The sequence below is a fragment of the Megascapheus bottae genome, chromosome 24 (assembly GCF_031878675.1).
Source record: "Megascapheus bottae isolate mThoBot1 chromosome 24, mThoBot2.hap1, whole genome shotgun sequence".
Lineage (NCBI taxonomy): Eukaryota > Metazoa > Chordata > Mammalia > Rodentia > Geomyidae > Megascapheus > Megascapheus bottae.
In genome coordinates, this window is record NC_143532.1 from 3424110 (window position 1) to 3441324 (window position 17215).

The following is a 17215-nucleotide window of genomic DNA, read 5'->3' on the forward strand; positions in this document are numbered from 1 at the left end:
CATGGAAGTTAAACACAGTCACAAGTGCCCGGTGGCTTCTGTATTAGACAGCGTGGATTTAACGAGTCCCCTAATTGAAGAGCATATATTTGTTGTTCCTCAATTGTCTGCATTAGATACTGATGTGACAAATACTCTGTGTGTGTGTGTGTGTGTGTGTGTGTGTGTGTGTGTGAGAGAGAGAGAGAGAGAGAGAGAGAGAGAGAGAGAGAGAGAGAGAGAGAGAGAGAGAACACATCTGAGCGTTGGCTCATTATTTCCTAATTGAGGTTTTCCCCACCATACTTGGTGTTCTCAATTAATAACAAGTAGGGTTCTTATAGTCTTCATTTCTGTTAGAATAAAGACAGATGAGCCCAGCTTTTTGGGAAGCAAGCTTTAAGCAGGGTTTCTGACATGCACTTAGCACTCTCTTTGGAGTCTGGAGTGCTGGGCACTGTGGTTCTTAAGCCACGTAGCATGCGGGGACCTTCTAGAAGGTGATAATGCTGATCCCCAGGCTTTCACTGTGGCAGTGGCTACACTAGTCCCCCACTTGAAGAGAGGGGGCTGAGGGCTTCCTGGCATGAGAAAATGCTGGCAGCAACCCCTTTACTCAGTGCTTGCAATAATATGTCATTACCAGTGCCCATATTAAAATGAGACAAGCAATATTTTAGTGGCTTTCTTATTCCTCTCAATTACCATTCCTATCTGTTTCTGTCCATGCCCAGGAAAGCATAAATAAGAGTTTGGCTGTGCTTCATGATTAGACTGTGATCAGAGTTGATCTGTGGGGTGGGTGGTGTGCGAGTCCTGGGGCACTTCTCCCCTCTCTGCCCCTCTCCTTTCTCTCTCTGCAACCTGGTGAGGGGAGAGCTGGATGCCAGCCCCTGTGGTAGAGCAGGATGGAGGACCTGGAGCTGTCCCCTCAGCAGGCACCTCACCCTGTCTCCTTCCCCTCAGCCTGCATTGAAGTAGACATCACCATGTGCCTGGCATGGAAGAGGATGGTGAACGTGGGTTTGTTTTTATGACTTCTCCAATAAACGTAATAAATTTTTTAATCTTAATGAATATTAAATTCTAACCAGTTACATCCTTCCAAAGCCTTTTCTCGGCTCATCTTGTTTAACATCCACATATATTTTACTTTTATTGCTGGAACAAAATTGTAGCAGCATCAACAGATCTCTAAATAAAAGAAGGGGGAAAAAAAATCTCCTGCAATGCTGGAAACCCTACAAATCAAACTGTTTTCATTTTTCTGTGCTCCTCTTCTGTCTTGTTCATGTGTATACATAATTGATGCCTGAAGCAGCCCCAGTGCCTGAGGATCCAGGTAGGTAGAGAGTAGGATTAAATATGATTCTTTTTCCTGCCAATCTGGACCCCCGGTCTTCTGATTCCTCCCACTCACTGCTGACCTCAAAGTGTTTCTGTTTGGGCAGGGCCTGGTCTGGCTTTCTACCCTGCTGGACTCTCCTGTACTGACTGACTTCCACCAACTTCCTCCTGGCTTCCTCCCAAGCAGGGCAATGCCTACACCCCACGCCGGGTGCTTTCAGCCCATGACCACTCAGGTGGGGGTACTGACACTGCACTGGGGGTTACACAGTTTAGGTCAGTGGCCTCGCAGTGGCTATGTTTGACTGCGTTGACGTAATTCATTCTTGATACCTGGTTTCCTGGTTCTCACACCTGTGGATCTGCCTGCGTTCCTCGTCCATGTTTCCCTTTGGGTTCACATCATAGACTTCACTTACGGAGGCTCCCTCCTTCCTGGGATTTGCAGGTCACCCTTTTCTCCCCTCCTCTCCCTCAAACCTCAACCGAACTGGTCACATCTAAATTAAATCTTATTTTCTACTTTTAAGAATTTTAGGGTGATATTGTTCAAAAAGAAATGTACTCTTTACCTGACTTATGTAACAGGATGTTACCTTTATAATAACAATCAAATATTTTAAAAATTAGCTTTATTATCCTTCCATAATTAATTTTTAAGTGCCACTGTACGAATCTCCCAATTACAGTTTTGGTTTCTACTACATAGATGTGCCATGACGTCTAACCTGAACTGAAGGAGTGGCTCTCCATGGGTGGTTTTATCCACTCAGGGGACACTTGACAAAGCCTAAAGACATCTTTGGTTGATAGGAGATAGGAGTAGACCCTCAGGAAATTACTGATGGGTGGAGACCGAAGACATCTAGCCATGCAGTGGACAGCCCCACCACAAAGAACAATCTGACGCCAGAGGCAGCCGTGACGGATCTCACACTTAACTCTTGGGATGCCCTAGGATATGTTAAGAGTAGTTTTCATTTTATTACCAGGGCCTTACCTAGGCCCTAGCCTGTAGTTGGAAGTTATGGAGATGGTGATTAATCTCTTTATGGAAAATTTCCAACAAGACAGTTGTGTTTGTGTTCATGCACATGGATTTCAGATTTTGCAAGAGGGAGCATGTACTGGTTTCTGCTGCTTACAGTTGTACATCATTTTTTTTGTGCCAACTTCCATTTTGGAGCAGATTGCATGCTGTAGTTATTCACAGTGTACCCGGATGCACACGCAGGCTCATCCCCTGTGCCCCTGCGCTTCTGACATCCCCTTTTTTGATGACCAAGCCATTTTCCCATCATTATGACCTATGCTTAGCCATGCCTATTTATGAGATTCTCACCTTGGAGATACTTTCCATATGGCTGGCAGTAAGTATTCTCACCTGGAGCTATGTAAAGGGAGAAAGAAGAGAGGGAGGAGGAGGGGGGAGGGAGAGGTAGAGGGAGAGGGGGAGAGGGAGAGGGAGAGGCAGAGAGAGAGAGAGAGACAGAGAGACAGAGAGACAGAGAGACAGAGGAAGAAGAAGAAGAAAGAAGAAGAAGAAGAAGAAGAAGAAGAAGAAGAAGAAGAAGAAGAAGAAGAAGAAGAAGAAGAAGAAGAAGAGGAGGAGGAGAGAAGAAGAAAGGGAGAGAGAGAGGGAGAGGAAGAGAGAGGGAGGAGAGGGAGGGAGACAGGGAGAGGGAGAGGGAGGGAGACAGGGAGAGGGAGAGAAAGAGAGAGAGACACACACACACATGGAGAGGGAGACAGGGAGAGGGAGGGAGAGGGAGGGAGAGGGAGGGAGAGGGAGAGGGAGGGAAGGAGGGAGACAGAGAGGGAGGAGAGAGAGAGAGAGAGAGAGAGAGAGAGAGAGAGAGAGAGAGAGAGAGAGAGAGAGAGAGGGAGAGAGAGAGAGAGAGAGAGAACTAGGGTCAGAGAAGGTTGTGCTGGCTAGCTGCTGGAATCAGGTGATGCTGCCTTTTTGAAGTCATCTCAATCTTTGGGAACCATTAGCAAATATGTACATTTGTCTCAGCATCATGGACTGTAAAATGGGGACCATAATGTCTCCCCTAGCTCCCTGGTGACCTCCCTGCCAGGACAGGTCACCGGTGGTGGCCACCATCACAAGACAATTCAGAATGCCCAGGAAGGCGGGAAACCCCACCCCTCAGGAATGCCTTGGGTGCTCATTTTTCTGAATATCAAGTATATAATCAAAAGAAAATTACAGGCTCTTCACGCACTACAAATGTTGATTCCATAGCTCCTTTGCTATCTATCCTTGCTATCTGAGTGGCACTGGGCACACGAAGAGGCTAAAACACTGGGAACACTGTCAGATGGGGAGAGATGACCATGGCAAGACATGGTGGTGCCCGGCACGTGGTGGACAGAGTGCCGAGCTCTCTGAGTGTTACTTTATTCTCACAACTACCCCTAGGGCGGTGGTATTTTACAAAATTAAAAAAAATGAGCAGAAGATCTGGAAACTTCACCAATGAAAATATCCAGGTGTGGAATAAGCACATTAAAATGTGTTCCACCCATATATCTTTAAGGAGTTTCAAATTGAAACAATGAGATACTCTTACAGAACACAAGAGTTTGACCAATTAGAACAGCCACAGTCCAAAACCCTAACAATACTATGTCAGTGTGGATACAGAACAATAGAAGCTCTCATTTATTGTTGATGGCAATACATAGTGGTATAAACAGTATGTTTTATCCCATGGTTCAACAGCCCTGAACGGAAAATGGTGGTTTCTTGCAAACCCATGCAAACTTGTACTATATGATCCACTAATTGTATTCCTTGGTATTTAGCCAATTGAGTTGAAAATATATGTTCACACAAAACCTGCTTGTGAATGTTTATAGCAATTTTATTCATGATTATCCAAACTTGGAACCAACCCAGAAGTCCTGCCGTGGGTGAACAGCATCCATAAACATGGTGCATCTAGACAATAGAATGCATTCAGCACTCAAAAGAAGCAAGTTTCCAAGCCATGGAGAGAGATGAGGCAGAACCTTACATGCACATGGCTGAGTGAAACAACCCAGTCTGGGGAGGAGTGCAGCTACAGAACATTCTAGAAAAGACAAAAGTTGGAGAATAGCAAAAGATTGGTGGTTTTCAGAGTTACCAGGAAAGAAAAGCATAAGTAGGCAGAGGGCTTTTAGGATGCTGTAGTGGCAAATGTCACACACACACACACACACACACACACACACACACACAAGACACACAGATGCAATGACATGTGCATACCATTCAAATGAGGCCAGACTGAGCAAGCTGCCATTCTCTGCTCCATACCTTTGAACCACTGATTTCTCTGTTTGAACGCCCTTCCCCACCCCCATACTGCTGGCTTTATCTTGGTGTTCAATCGCATCTTTTTACTATTTATCCACTGGCACAGGAGCTCTTTCTCTGAACTCCCAAAGAAAAAGTAAGCAGGCCTCTTCCTCCCCCTCCCCCTCCCCCCACCCCCACTGCCTGGCTCTTGCTGCTTTTCACATTGACTTTCTTCCTTATCTGTCCAGGAGACAGAGGAATACAAGCTCAGACATACATCTCTGTGCCCCCCCCCCCCCAGCCTCTTACAGGCTCTGACACAAAGCAGGGACCTGCTGAACAATAACTAAAACTTAAATATTAGGATATCGAGCTGCTACCTGAGGGCATCCGGTTTTCAATATTTGCTGTAGGTCTGGATGACCTGGCCTGTGCCTTGCCTGCTTCCCCACTGTTGAGAGGGAGAACATGAACAGCCACAGCAATGCCTGTTGCACCGGGGCACTGTGAGAGCTGACAGAAGATACACACACAACTAACGAGTGTGAAAGAGGAGGCCATGGGTTGGCCAGGACGTGAGCTCCTGTAGGCCGCTTCTACATTGTCTTGGCTTTCTCTGCCACACACAGCAACAGATGCAGCCATGTTTTGCCCTCTCCCACCCCAGTGGCTTCCCATCACTCCTGGAACAGCAAGCAGGCCCTGCCGGGGGCCTATGCCATTCTCCCTGGTGTCGTCTCCCACCCCTAGTCCAGCACTGTGGGGGCCTCGGCGTTTCCTGCGGAGGACATTTCTCTTCCTTCCTGCTCCTCCTGGCTTCTCCTTCCTCTCACAAATCCACAAACCTCAGATGGCCTGGAGGCCTGGAGGGGAGCCCTCATCTTCACCACCACCATCATCATCATCTGCAGCACTACTGCTTCTGCGTTACATTTACTCCCTGCCTTTCCCTCAGAACAATCGCTCTGTGGAGGCAAGGACTTGACTGTGGGCTCTGCTGTTTGTCTGGTGCTTACCCCCGCATCTGGCACACAGTGGGCCAAACAAATGCACCAACATATGAAGAGATGAACCCTCCAACATGCAGGAAAACAGAAACATTATCCTGAGTTTCTGTTGGACTCCCCGATTCTTCAAGATCACCCTAAAGCTCAAGTGGAGAAAGAGACTAAGGGAGCTAAGTCCAGGACTCCTTGGCTTGGGTGTGGTGCTTGGCTGTGTGAGAGGTCCCAGCATTCGTCACCTTGGTGCTATCAGGAGAGGCAAGGAAGAAGAGAGCACTTCACTGCAGGCCAGGCCGTGCTGTAGCCTGGGTGCTGTTCTCAGCCCTCCACACCTCCTCCTGAATGTCAAGAGCCTTATTCTAGTCTGCCGCTCCTCACCCACAGTCCTTCCCTGGGGATGTCTGCCCCCAAAATGAAGGTTGTCAAACACTTTAAATGTTATTAAATTGTCCAGTAAATGGGAATGCCCAAAGCAGAGAGCCAGTCAATCAGGATTATTCCAGAGCTTCAAAAAGACAGAAGGAAACCATTATTAGGTTTCAGAACATTGTGTTCCCTCTCCCACACAGCCTTTATCTAAATCTTCATTTAATTGGCAGCCTTCAGCACTGTCAGAATTGCATTCTGAAATCCATGAGAAGTTTTCAAACATTCACATAATGTTACATGCTTGGCTCAAAACTACTCAAGGGGAAACTGATCGTTTCTGCAGGAGACTCTGGGAATGAATGCCTTATGGCTGACATTACAAGAGCTTGGAAACTGACCTCAAATCAAACCAGAGACCTGTGTAGCCCGGCCCTGTAACTCAAGCCAAGCATACCAGCCTGCAGTTGAAGGCAGAGAGGGGCAGGCCCGCTGGCTGGCTGCTGGTCTCCACAGGTGGCGTCTGAGGGGCCGGCACTGGTCTCTTCTAATTCCGCATACCCAGATCCTCCCACCAAGCTCGGCGTCCATCCTGAGTGCCAAGTAGATGCTGGTGACTAATGAAGGTCTTTGTATATGCTAAAGGGAATTGGCTCTCTTTTGGAAGCCACAGTCAAGGGATGATTTTAGGATTCCATTGCAACTCAGAAGAAACCAGACATCCTCTGGAGACTGGCCATGAGGAAAATTAAACTCTTAAAAACAGGCTGTTTTAATCCAGATTTAAAAAAAAACAATAACAACAACAAAACAAGAATTTGAGGTAAAGTAAGCCAGTAAAATGGATATGACAGCCAACCCTCACCATAACCCCAGCTTCTAGCATCTTCCTGGATCAGTTCATTTCCCAAGGTCTGATTTTGAACTAAAGAGCCGAGTCAAGGTCAGCCTCGCCCTGTGGGGCACAGGCTATGTATGGGAGGTAATCACAACACAGACAGGACTTTGAATTCTTGGCGTGCCCAGGCGCCAACCACCTGTCCATCTCCAAGCCAGACAAATGGCTCTCCAGACCATCCACCAAGAGAGAAGGCATTTAGAAAGAGCAGCTGGTCCTTATTGAACCCAGCTCTGCTCATCTCATCCTGACAAAAACCATGGACAGAATCCTGGTGCAGATGAGAAAGAGATCTGGAAACTGGAAGGAAGGCTGTTTTCCAGATTTTCCTGTAACTCTCCGGAGCTTGGGTGTCACCTTTAGCAGATCAGGATGAAAAGTGTTTTCAGAGCATGAGACTGCACAGAGAGATGGAGACACAACTCCACAACTCCCAGAACCAAAGAGCTCGCTGTGAATGGCAGCTGTTCAGCTGGCATGTTATTTTCAGAACAAAACTTAGGACTAGTGTCATGGAAGAAGATGTCAGGCCCCAAATTCTTGGTGTGAGTGATTGGAACTGGTCGCTCCTATGTCCTTGATCACATGTGGTACTCCCCACTGTTCTGTGGAGGGAGGCAGCCAGAACCTCCTTTCTAGCAGCAGCTAGTCCAACTGTCAACACCACAGCCTTTCAAATCGGAAAGGCCCACAGTGGAATCAGCCTTCTGGTGCTGCTACTGAGAAAGTCCTGGTCTTGTGTCTCCCACTGAGGTGTTTCTACAGTGGGAAGAGGTTAGCCCAGCATTGCTCCCTAAAACTTCCAGCTCCTCTTCTTCCTGCGGCTTTCCTCCATCACTGATACTCCGTGACAGGGGTACTCTTGAGGACTGAGACAATGTGCAGGACCCAGCCAGGAGACCTAAATGAACACATACACATCTGCCTCCAGTGAGATCACACAGACTCAGGAGACCCAGACCCGAGTCTGCTCTGAAGTAGACAGGCTCCTTGGGCTCTATGACCTTGCCAACTCTCTCCCAGCCTGCTGATGGTTGATTGGAGATTGACAAAGACGACAGACCTGCACGTGCCCCATAGACTACGAACCACCCAGCTACACGGTGGAGTTAATACATTCAGAGGCTCCCGTTAGGCACAGTGTGTGTAAGCATGTAGCTGGGTGTCTAGTATGAGAAACGCTGGGTTTTTTTTTTTACTTATTATCAGACTGTCCCTAAATAATTATTGGAGCACAAAGGATGATGGCTGTCCTTAGATTGATGGTTAAAACAAACTGGAGCTGCCACTGTCTCCTCCAGTAGCTAGGGAACGTCCTTGGCGGTGCTCTCAGCAGTCGCTGCTTTGCTTCCCAAACCACGAGGATTCACAAAGCCCAGCTGCTAGCTGGGCCTGTTAACAAAAGGCGGAAGCCTGTCTAGCTAGCAAAGCACACCTTTCCCATTTCTTCTCCTAGCTTTCCAACTCGCATTGCTCCAAAAAGAGTGGACTAGTCCTCAGGTCCCAGACTTGCTTTCCACCATGTGGAGTCAACCCTGGCGTGTGGCTTCTCCAGGCATCTGGCTCCCAGAGGAGACAGGGAAAAGAGCAAAAAGAAGCAGCCTGGGCACAGTGGGGACCTTCTGGAAGACGAGATTCCAAAGACCATCATTCCAGAGAAAGGCCAACCGGAGAACTGTGCAAAGTTGAACCCCTTCACCCCAACGCCAGAACATTTGGGGGCCCATCTAATCCCGAGCCAGAAATCACCACCACAGGGGTTGTACTCAGAAGGCCAAGTGGCTGGGTTAATAAGGCTTTTAGGCTTGCTCATGCCGAGCGCGCAGGGCGCAGGCTTCTCTGGGCATCAATTAGAAGAGCATAAAACTTTCTGGAATGGAGAAAGGGCACCGAGTTCACAGCACTTGCTGGGATCTGATGGATTTGTATGTGCCCCCTCGGAGTCCACTGCGTTCTCTGCTGCCTTGCACCCAGCCGCTCTCCACTGCCTGGTAAACACCTTACAGCTCTGCTTTAATGAGCAGCTTCTGTTTATTAATGCTCTCATCAAAATTGGGGGGGGGAAGAAAGAAAAGTGGAACCTAACATGCCTCATTTGTTGCAAATTGCAGAAGGTTTGTTTCCAACTGACAAAGCTACACATAGTGGCTACACGCAGTGTCTTGCACAAAATCTGTTTTCTTCCATAAAAGATATCTATTTTCTGTGGCAGGCAGCACAATGCTAGGGTGGTGGGTATAGTTTTCAGGGCCTATTCTCTTTTCTCTTGTTATGCTTTATGTTGTTGTGCAGAGGAATTACTATCCAATAAATCAGCTTATGTACACAATGCATCTTGATCGCTGTCACTTTGTCATCACTGAGGGAGAACAATGTCTTCAGAGGGGAGAAGTTGGTACTGGGGTTTGAACTCAGGTCCTTACATTTGCTTATTTAGCTTGTTCTCTCCACTGGCACTCTACCACTTGAGCCATGCCTCCAGCCCTGCCTTCTGAAGGTCATTTTTGAATTGGAGTCTCAAATGGGTTTCTGCTTTGTTTGGTTTTAAACTATGATTTTCTTGGATCTTTACCTCCTGAGAAGCTGGGATTACAGGTGTGAGCACTGGCATCTGGCCTACTTTATTTTTATGATTGAGTCTTCCTCTTTGCCCTGTCTAGCTTGTACTACAATCCTCCTATTTGCACTTCCCATGTAAGTGGGAAGAAAGACGCAGGACACCACGCTCATACTTCCATTGGTTGAGATAGAATCTCAAGAGCTTCTGCCCAGGCTGGTCTCCTACACTACAGACCTCAGGCTGCTGAGTATCTAGGAGTACTGAAGTGGGCCACCACACCAGGACTCAGAGAACACTGCTGATCTCTAGATGGCGCTCAGTGATGATCACCATCAAGGTCACAGGAGCCTGTCCCCAGTTTAGCCTAGAATATGCCAGGGGCTGTGTTAAGATGTGCCAGGCCTCAGCTGATCTGCCTCAGAGACGAATGAGCAGAGGTTGTACAGTCCTCCCACTGCACACAGCAGCACTGTGTGAAGAACCATGGAGTAGAACCATCCTAGACTTCCTGCTGTCCTCATTCTTAGTCAGGAATTTCTTCTTTTCCCACTTTTTCTAGACCTCCTCGCCCTGCTCCTCTCCTTCCTGTCTTAGGTCATCCCACCTTCCTCTTACTGTCTGTTCCTTAAGCTCATCCCTGTTATTAAACTTCTATATACAATTATTTGACCAGTCATTTTATAGGTGCCTCCCAAAATTTCCTGACTCCTCAGTTTCCCAAATTGCCTAAGCCTAATTCCCATTACTTGACTGGTGTGGCCTCTTAAAGATGACCAGTGGCCATTCTTACTTCCTGAACATCTATGCCTTCCTTCTTTACCACCTTCTTTCCATACCACCTAATGGTATCTGTTGTTTCCTTCTTAAATTCATTTTATCTACTTTTGCGTTATAGTATCTAATGTTATTCCCTTCTTATACAGTTATATCAAATTCTTCACCTTCATCCATCTATTCATTTACTTATTGATCCATCAACCCCTCCTTTGTCCATCCTCCCATCAATCCATCTACCTGTCCGTTCAACCATCTACCCACCCAGACACTGATTCATCCATCCTTACAGCCACCCACTATTCCATCAATCCATCCATCTTCCCACCCACCCATCTAACCATCTTCCTACCCATCCATCTTTCCTTTCATCCATCTAGTTGGTTTAATAATGATGTAAGCTCAGATGCTCTGTGAACATGGGCAAATGGCCTTATTTCCCTACTCTTGTATCATTTCACTTGCAAAACAAGGATAAGGTTGTTGTTTGGTTGAAATGAGAAAACAGACATTTAAAAAGTCTGGCTCAGATGTGTTTAAATCTGTATCTGTCTGTTTATTGTGAATTTTACCCCCTTAGCTTTGAAAATCCCAGAATCACTTCTGCTGTTGCTCTCTTCCTTCCTCATCTCTCATTTACCACCAAGCCTCTAAAACTAATCTTTCCTCTCTGCTTGCTGTGACCTTTATTAGTCTGCAAGCTGGATTCCTGCCTTGAGTCCTTCCTGACCCAATCCATCTTTCACACAACCCCCAGATTCATTTCCCTGAGAGAGTTTCCATTACATTACTCCCCTCCCCAAACCTCTACCAAATTCTCTACTTTTTAGGGGTTTTCCACCCATTTCTTTCTTTTACTTTTTCCATTTTCTCATATTTTTTCATTATAAATGCAATGCAAGCACATCGATGGATATTTGTAAACTAGACAAAAAAAACCCATCATTCAGAATCCCATTACAGGAGCAACACTGGAGTTAGAAAGTTGATAGATTTCCCCTCCGTCTCCACCTTCCTTCCCATGAGCATGAGCTCGATGGGCTCAGGAGAAATCTCACTCCACCTCCCATCTCCTCCCAGTATTCATTTCCCACTTCTATGTTTTCCTGTCATTATCGTCTTCATAACCGTCTTCTTTAGTGGCCGTGTAATATTCCATTGAGTCATTTAGCTACTTTACTTGTGCTTGAAATTTAGCCTATTTGTGGACCATTTATAGTGCCAGGCACATGGCAGCCACTCGATAAAGGCTGGCAGTTATCACTAGCTCCAATTTGTGCTATCACGTATAATACATCGAAACATTACTGCACCACTTTTTCAGTGCTTCACTCTGGTCCTTTAACTTCTCAGATACAGATTACTGGCCCAGAGGGCACACTGCTCTTGTGCCTCTTGATACTGACCTCAGGAGATTCTCCTGGCTTCTTTTACCTCCTCCATACCCATGTCTCCTCTGGCCTCTCTACACAGGACTGGCACAACTGCTAACTTCAAGACTCCACACTTCTCTGCCGAGCACTTTTTTTAACCCAAAGCATATCTGAAATAGCCTGATAGTCTCGAAATCAATGCTATGTTGGGCAGCCTCTCAATGACATCTAGCAGACAAGCTCAGGAACCACTTCTTGGCTGAGACTGGAGTGGACATTCCACACTGCTGCCCGGAGACCTGCCGAGATTCCATCCAGGCACCTACCACAGTTACTACATACCCAACAGACTCTCTGCATGGCTCTGTCTTTGCTGTCTCACCTCCCCACTCCTGAGAATTTCCCTGGATCACTTCCCTGATGAATTTACTGGGCTCTAATCCTCCTCTCAGAACTTGCTTTTGGGGAATCTCCCAATCTCTAGTAGGTATCATTGTCTATATTTCATGGATCTGGTACCCAAGGCACAGAGTGGTTAAGTCACCAGGACATAAACACACAGCCTATGTGGCAAGCTGGAATTCCAACTGTCCTTCTGCCCTCTTCCCACCTGCCAACTTCCTAGCCTGTAAATAGTCCTGGTGTACTGCCAGGCAGTGCCTTGCAGCCACCGTGACATCCTGAAGCTTGAATTACAGTGATGCTATTAATAACGCTCATCTCTGTGGCTCTGATCAAATTCCACTCTCACTGGCACCGAGAAGCCTCGTTGTTTCCCCCAAATATGCTGTGTTCCTGCCCCAAATTTTCACCCATGCTTCCCACAAGATTGTCACACTTTCTCCCTGCCCTATGTCCTCCTTTTCCCTCTGTGGACTTGACCCCTTATCTTCTTCACTTCCTCAGCTCATATTCACAGTGGACATACCTAACCCCTCTCTGACTCATGTGTAAATGGAATGTCCGTAAGAGCTACCTCACAGGGCTGAAATCAAGCACCCAGCTCATACATGCTTTATAAAAAGCAGGTCAGACATGGCCATCTAGTCAAACTATGGCATTGGCTTCCTGCCATCTCTCCTTACCATGGCCTAGGCCTCAAGTAGTAAGGACAATTTCTAGTAAGGAAGACTAAAACCAAAACCTGTATGTCCACAGAGTCTGAAAGATTATTTATTCAGTACCTAAAATCAAGGTCCAAATGGTTGGTGGCACATCCTCTGAATTGGCTCTTGGGACAACAGCTCTCTGAAGATCCCTACCTCATCCCATTTGATTCTGATGAGAAGTCTCAGAATCAGTGACAATGTCTCAGAATCAGTGTTACTGTCTCAGAATCAGTGGCTACCTGGCCAAGTTTTGTCCACTAGGAATGCAAACAGCTTTTGTCTCTTAGAACAGCTACCCCAAAGATTTGGGCATTTCACACACTAGCCACTTCAGTTTTTATCTAATTTGGCCAACTCACTCCACCATTTCTTGATTAAATTGCTTATAACAACCCTTGCTTTAAATGCCCTTTGAAATTTTCATTAACATCTCCCTATTTCCTCCCAAGGGAATGGATTTCAGTTTAATCCACCTGAGAGCACGGTTTTACCTTTTGAACACTCACCCCTGAACAGTGGCTTACTGCCAGGCCTCTTTTGTGCAGACCCAACCTCAGACCAAGGGCTCCAAACACTAAGAACACGTAGAGGAAAACAGTACCACGGTGCTGTGTGGTGTCTGTGTTGGGACCAGTGTTTCTCTACTTCAGCTACTGACTCCCGGCCTGGGGTGGTTCCTGGACATGGGCTGTCAACCTCACTGGAAGGTCCTGAACAACACCCATGCCCAACCTCAGCCTACTAGATGCCAGCAGCCCACTGCCCCCTTATTCTACAAGCAGTTCCCTGTGGGCATGAGTGCCTCTGATTGAGACCCACTGGTTTGGACCACATTTCACGTGCTAGCATCGGGTCAGGTACCAGGAAGGACAGCTGACATTCAACCAAGGCACCAAAGAATTGTTCCAGGCAGGAAGCGATTCTGGTGCTCCTTCACATTTACAAACACACACTTCTAGACCCACTCTAAGAGGCTCAAAACTTGCGTGGATCCAGGCTGGAGAGTCTGCATTTGGACAGACTAGCAGGTGTGGCTGACACTGGTACTAGGCCTGCTGGAGGCCCAAGCTCAGAGATCCTTGCCTCCTGACAGCTTTTTTTTTTTTTTAAGCACCATGGGGATTCTGAGAATAACCACCTGAAGACTGCAGGACAGGGGTGGGGGCCATGTATGGAGTGTAACCACTCCTTGAAACCCAAATGCACATGGAGAAACAGAAGCACCTTCAGTTCTACCTTGTTCACTTCTCTGGGTAACAGACTTTATATATGGCCAGTGTTTTCTTATTTTTCAGACCACACTGCAAATTCCGCAGTGGAAAACTCACCAAGAAAAGCATAATGAGAGACACAGATAGCTTTCGCATGAGTGCACTGTCAGCTGGGACACCAGGTCCCTGTTAGAGCCTTTCCCCTTCATCCTCTCCCGAGATGCTGAGGCTACGGATCTGAGATGGTCATTTCTCAGCCTTCTGCTCAGCTCGACGATGGCTGCTTCTCCAAGCCACAGACCCAGGAAGGCACAGCCCTCTGATTGCAAACTCAACACTGTCCTGGGCCTGGGTGATCACTTGGCTGCCCTTTCTTGTTGTACTGGGTATAGCTAATAGCTCTGTCACTCTCCATTTAAACATGAAAGAAAAATCTAAGTAATAACCCACAGATGAGGGCAGAGAGGAGCAATTTACATAGTATGGGGACTTGGGAATCAAAGGAACCCCACTGGGAACGGGCAGTGGGGGGGAGGGGGGTACTTGAATTGGAGAGTGAGTGGTACTGTCAGGAGCCAGAGCTCCTGGGCTGAGATCTTAGATTGCCTTCTCATTACTGTGCTGTCAGAGTCGTCAGTGGAACCAGCCAAGGGGTGCCAAACATTCATGCTAATTTGGATAAATCCTAAATCCTTCTAGAATCTGCTATGGACTTAGGCATGATGAAAATTAGCATGCTAAGGAGTTTCTCTCTCTCTCTCTCTCTCTCTCTCTCTCTCTCTCTCTCTCTCTCTCTCTCTCTCTCTCTCTCTCTCCCCTTTTCTTCTTTCCCTCTTTTTCCCTCCTTCTCTCCCTCTTTCACTTCTTGATCCATTTGCTACTTTTAGGCATCAGCCACTCTAACACATCTCTTCTACCTACAGTCTCAGGGCTGACTACCAGCCCCCCACCTCAGAACTGCCCAGGCAGATAGAGACAGAATCTAGAATCCACTTTACAAATCAGGAAAACAGAAGTGATGAAGAGCCTGGCCTTGCGCTCGTGTGTTGAAGTTGCCTGCAGCTACAGACCACGCAGGTTGCTTTACCTGGACGGACCAAGGGTGAGAACAGGTGTGGCCAACAGGAGTGAGAGTCAAGTCCCGGAATGGCTGGGTCTAAATTTTGGCAGAGCCACTTGCCAGCCCCTGATTTCTCAGTGCCCTTCCCCATTCTCTGGTCTCTATGATGGGGTGGGGGATGACTAAAGGGCCCTTCTGTAAGGCAGCTCAGTCTAGAGAAGGAGAGCACAGCTCATGTGAGTACCTGTGGAAAGGGCCATGTGAACTCGGAAATGGAGCTGGCAGGAGTCCTGAGCTTGAGCTTCCTGCCCTAGGGCTGCCTGCATTCTGGCTTAGCAGTGACTACATTGAGACAGCACTGGCACAGTGTACAGCTGACTCAACACACACACCTCCACGGGTCTGAGTGTACGCGTAGTGCAGACAGGTGTGCAGTCACCACCACTAACTGGTTCAGAACACATTCTCCAACCACAGAGAAACCCAACACCCATCCATACTCACTTCATGCTAGGAGGCCTCTGCTCAGTCTCTGTTCGCCTGTTTCTGACAGTTCATTCCACTGCCTGCAAGCACAAAGCATGCAGAAGCACCTAGACCTCAGCCCCAAAGTTTCAAGGCTGTGGGACCTTTGTCAGGTGTCCTGGGTTCCCCATCTGTGATGTGGAGTTAGAGTCACAGTAGAAACATGGAAGCATCGCCAGAAGGATTCAACATGCTAATTTGTGTATCTGAAGTATCAAGGGAGCCTCATTCACAGACACGACCTCCTTGACTGCTCCTGGGATTCCTCGGGGCATGCCACTGGCAGGGAAAATCCAGACTGGGGAAGAACACAGCAGAGGGAGGGAGTTCTGCCAGCCTTCAGGCACCACCAGTGGGAAGACCAAGTGAGCAATCTCACTGAAGCCAGTGCAATGAAGTTTATCATATGTGCATTTAACAAATGTAAACCCAGCTCTTCACCAGAGAGAACTAGTAGAGAAAAGAACAATGTAAATACTGCAATTAAGAGTTAGAAAATTATATCTTGCATATATTCTTTATTATGCACTGTACATTACAGCATGCATTATACATCATTCCATGTTGATTACAACACGAGGCTGCATATACAAAACCATGTGCGCTGTGCTTTAATGGATAACTTACAAAGATTTCAAGGTTAATGACAACTCTATGTTTGCTTTAAACCTTGACTTTATAACCTGGCCTCTGAGTAAAATTCAGCTCTACTGTGTGTCAACAATCACAATTCACCATTATCCCAGATGAATTAAATCAACAACAACAGATAAACAGAATCATCCAACAAAAAGCAATCCACTGCGCTGGGTGTCACGCTGCAACTGGCTCCAATTGGTCAACACTCACGTGCCAAACACCATTTCTGCCCTCCTCAAGCTCAGAGTCTCATTTCTCAAGCAAGCTCCATAACCAGAGGGTTCCGGAAGAAGCAGAACTGGGTTAAGGCACATGGGAATAATCTCTCATCTTGAGGCAATAGGCAGAATAGGTGAGGGCTGTGGCCTCCCGCTGGCCCTGCCACCATTTTGCCTGCTTTGTCGTTCCTCACAGTGCTCATTGGCCCCTGACAGACCTTGTGTGTCTGCCTGTTCATGTCTGGCCATCCCCTCCCCATCTGTGTGCGAGCTCACCCGGATGAGATGCCTGGATTTGAGATTCCTTGCTGTGTTCCTGGTGTCTGGAAGAGCGGCCAGCCCTCCGTGATAATGCTTGTTGACAAATGCCTGAATGAGTGAGTGAGGGTAACTTCCCAGATACCCCACTTTTCTTCTACCTGCTGCCCCTGAAACTATTGTCCATTCCTCTGCCCTCAGCTTGCTCATTTATTAATCATCTGAATGTAGTAGGACTACATTCCACATCAAAGAGGAGGCCCTCAAGTAGCTTCCCAGGGCTTTGGCATGCTGGTACCATCTAGTGGGAAAGAGAATATCTGCAAGTGGGGGCTAAGCAACATCAAAAGGTTACACACACACACACACGCATGCACGCACGCACGCACGCACGCAAGCACGCAAGCACGCACGCGCCTTAACTCTTGTTGTTCTCCTTGGCTGTGCCGAGGAAGTTTCCAGTGATACAAACGTGGCATGTGGAATCCCATGTCCTAGGGCTGTGGGCATACGCTGGCATCCAGTGCCCGCCAGCTCCTCCACTCTGCTGCTCAGGACCCCTCTGAAGCAGCAAATGCTCCTCTAAGCCTTCAGCAATGGCTTGG

The 17215-nt window shown here is 47.4% G+C and overlaps 1 protein-coding gene across 1 annotated transcript in view; it reads right to left on the minus strand.

The window, feature by feature from the left end:
- Cdh13 (cadherin 13) overlaps window positions 1–17215 on the minus strand; it is a 674883-nt gene that overhangs the window by 644871 nt on the left and 12797 nt on the right. The window lies entirely within an intron of this gene.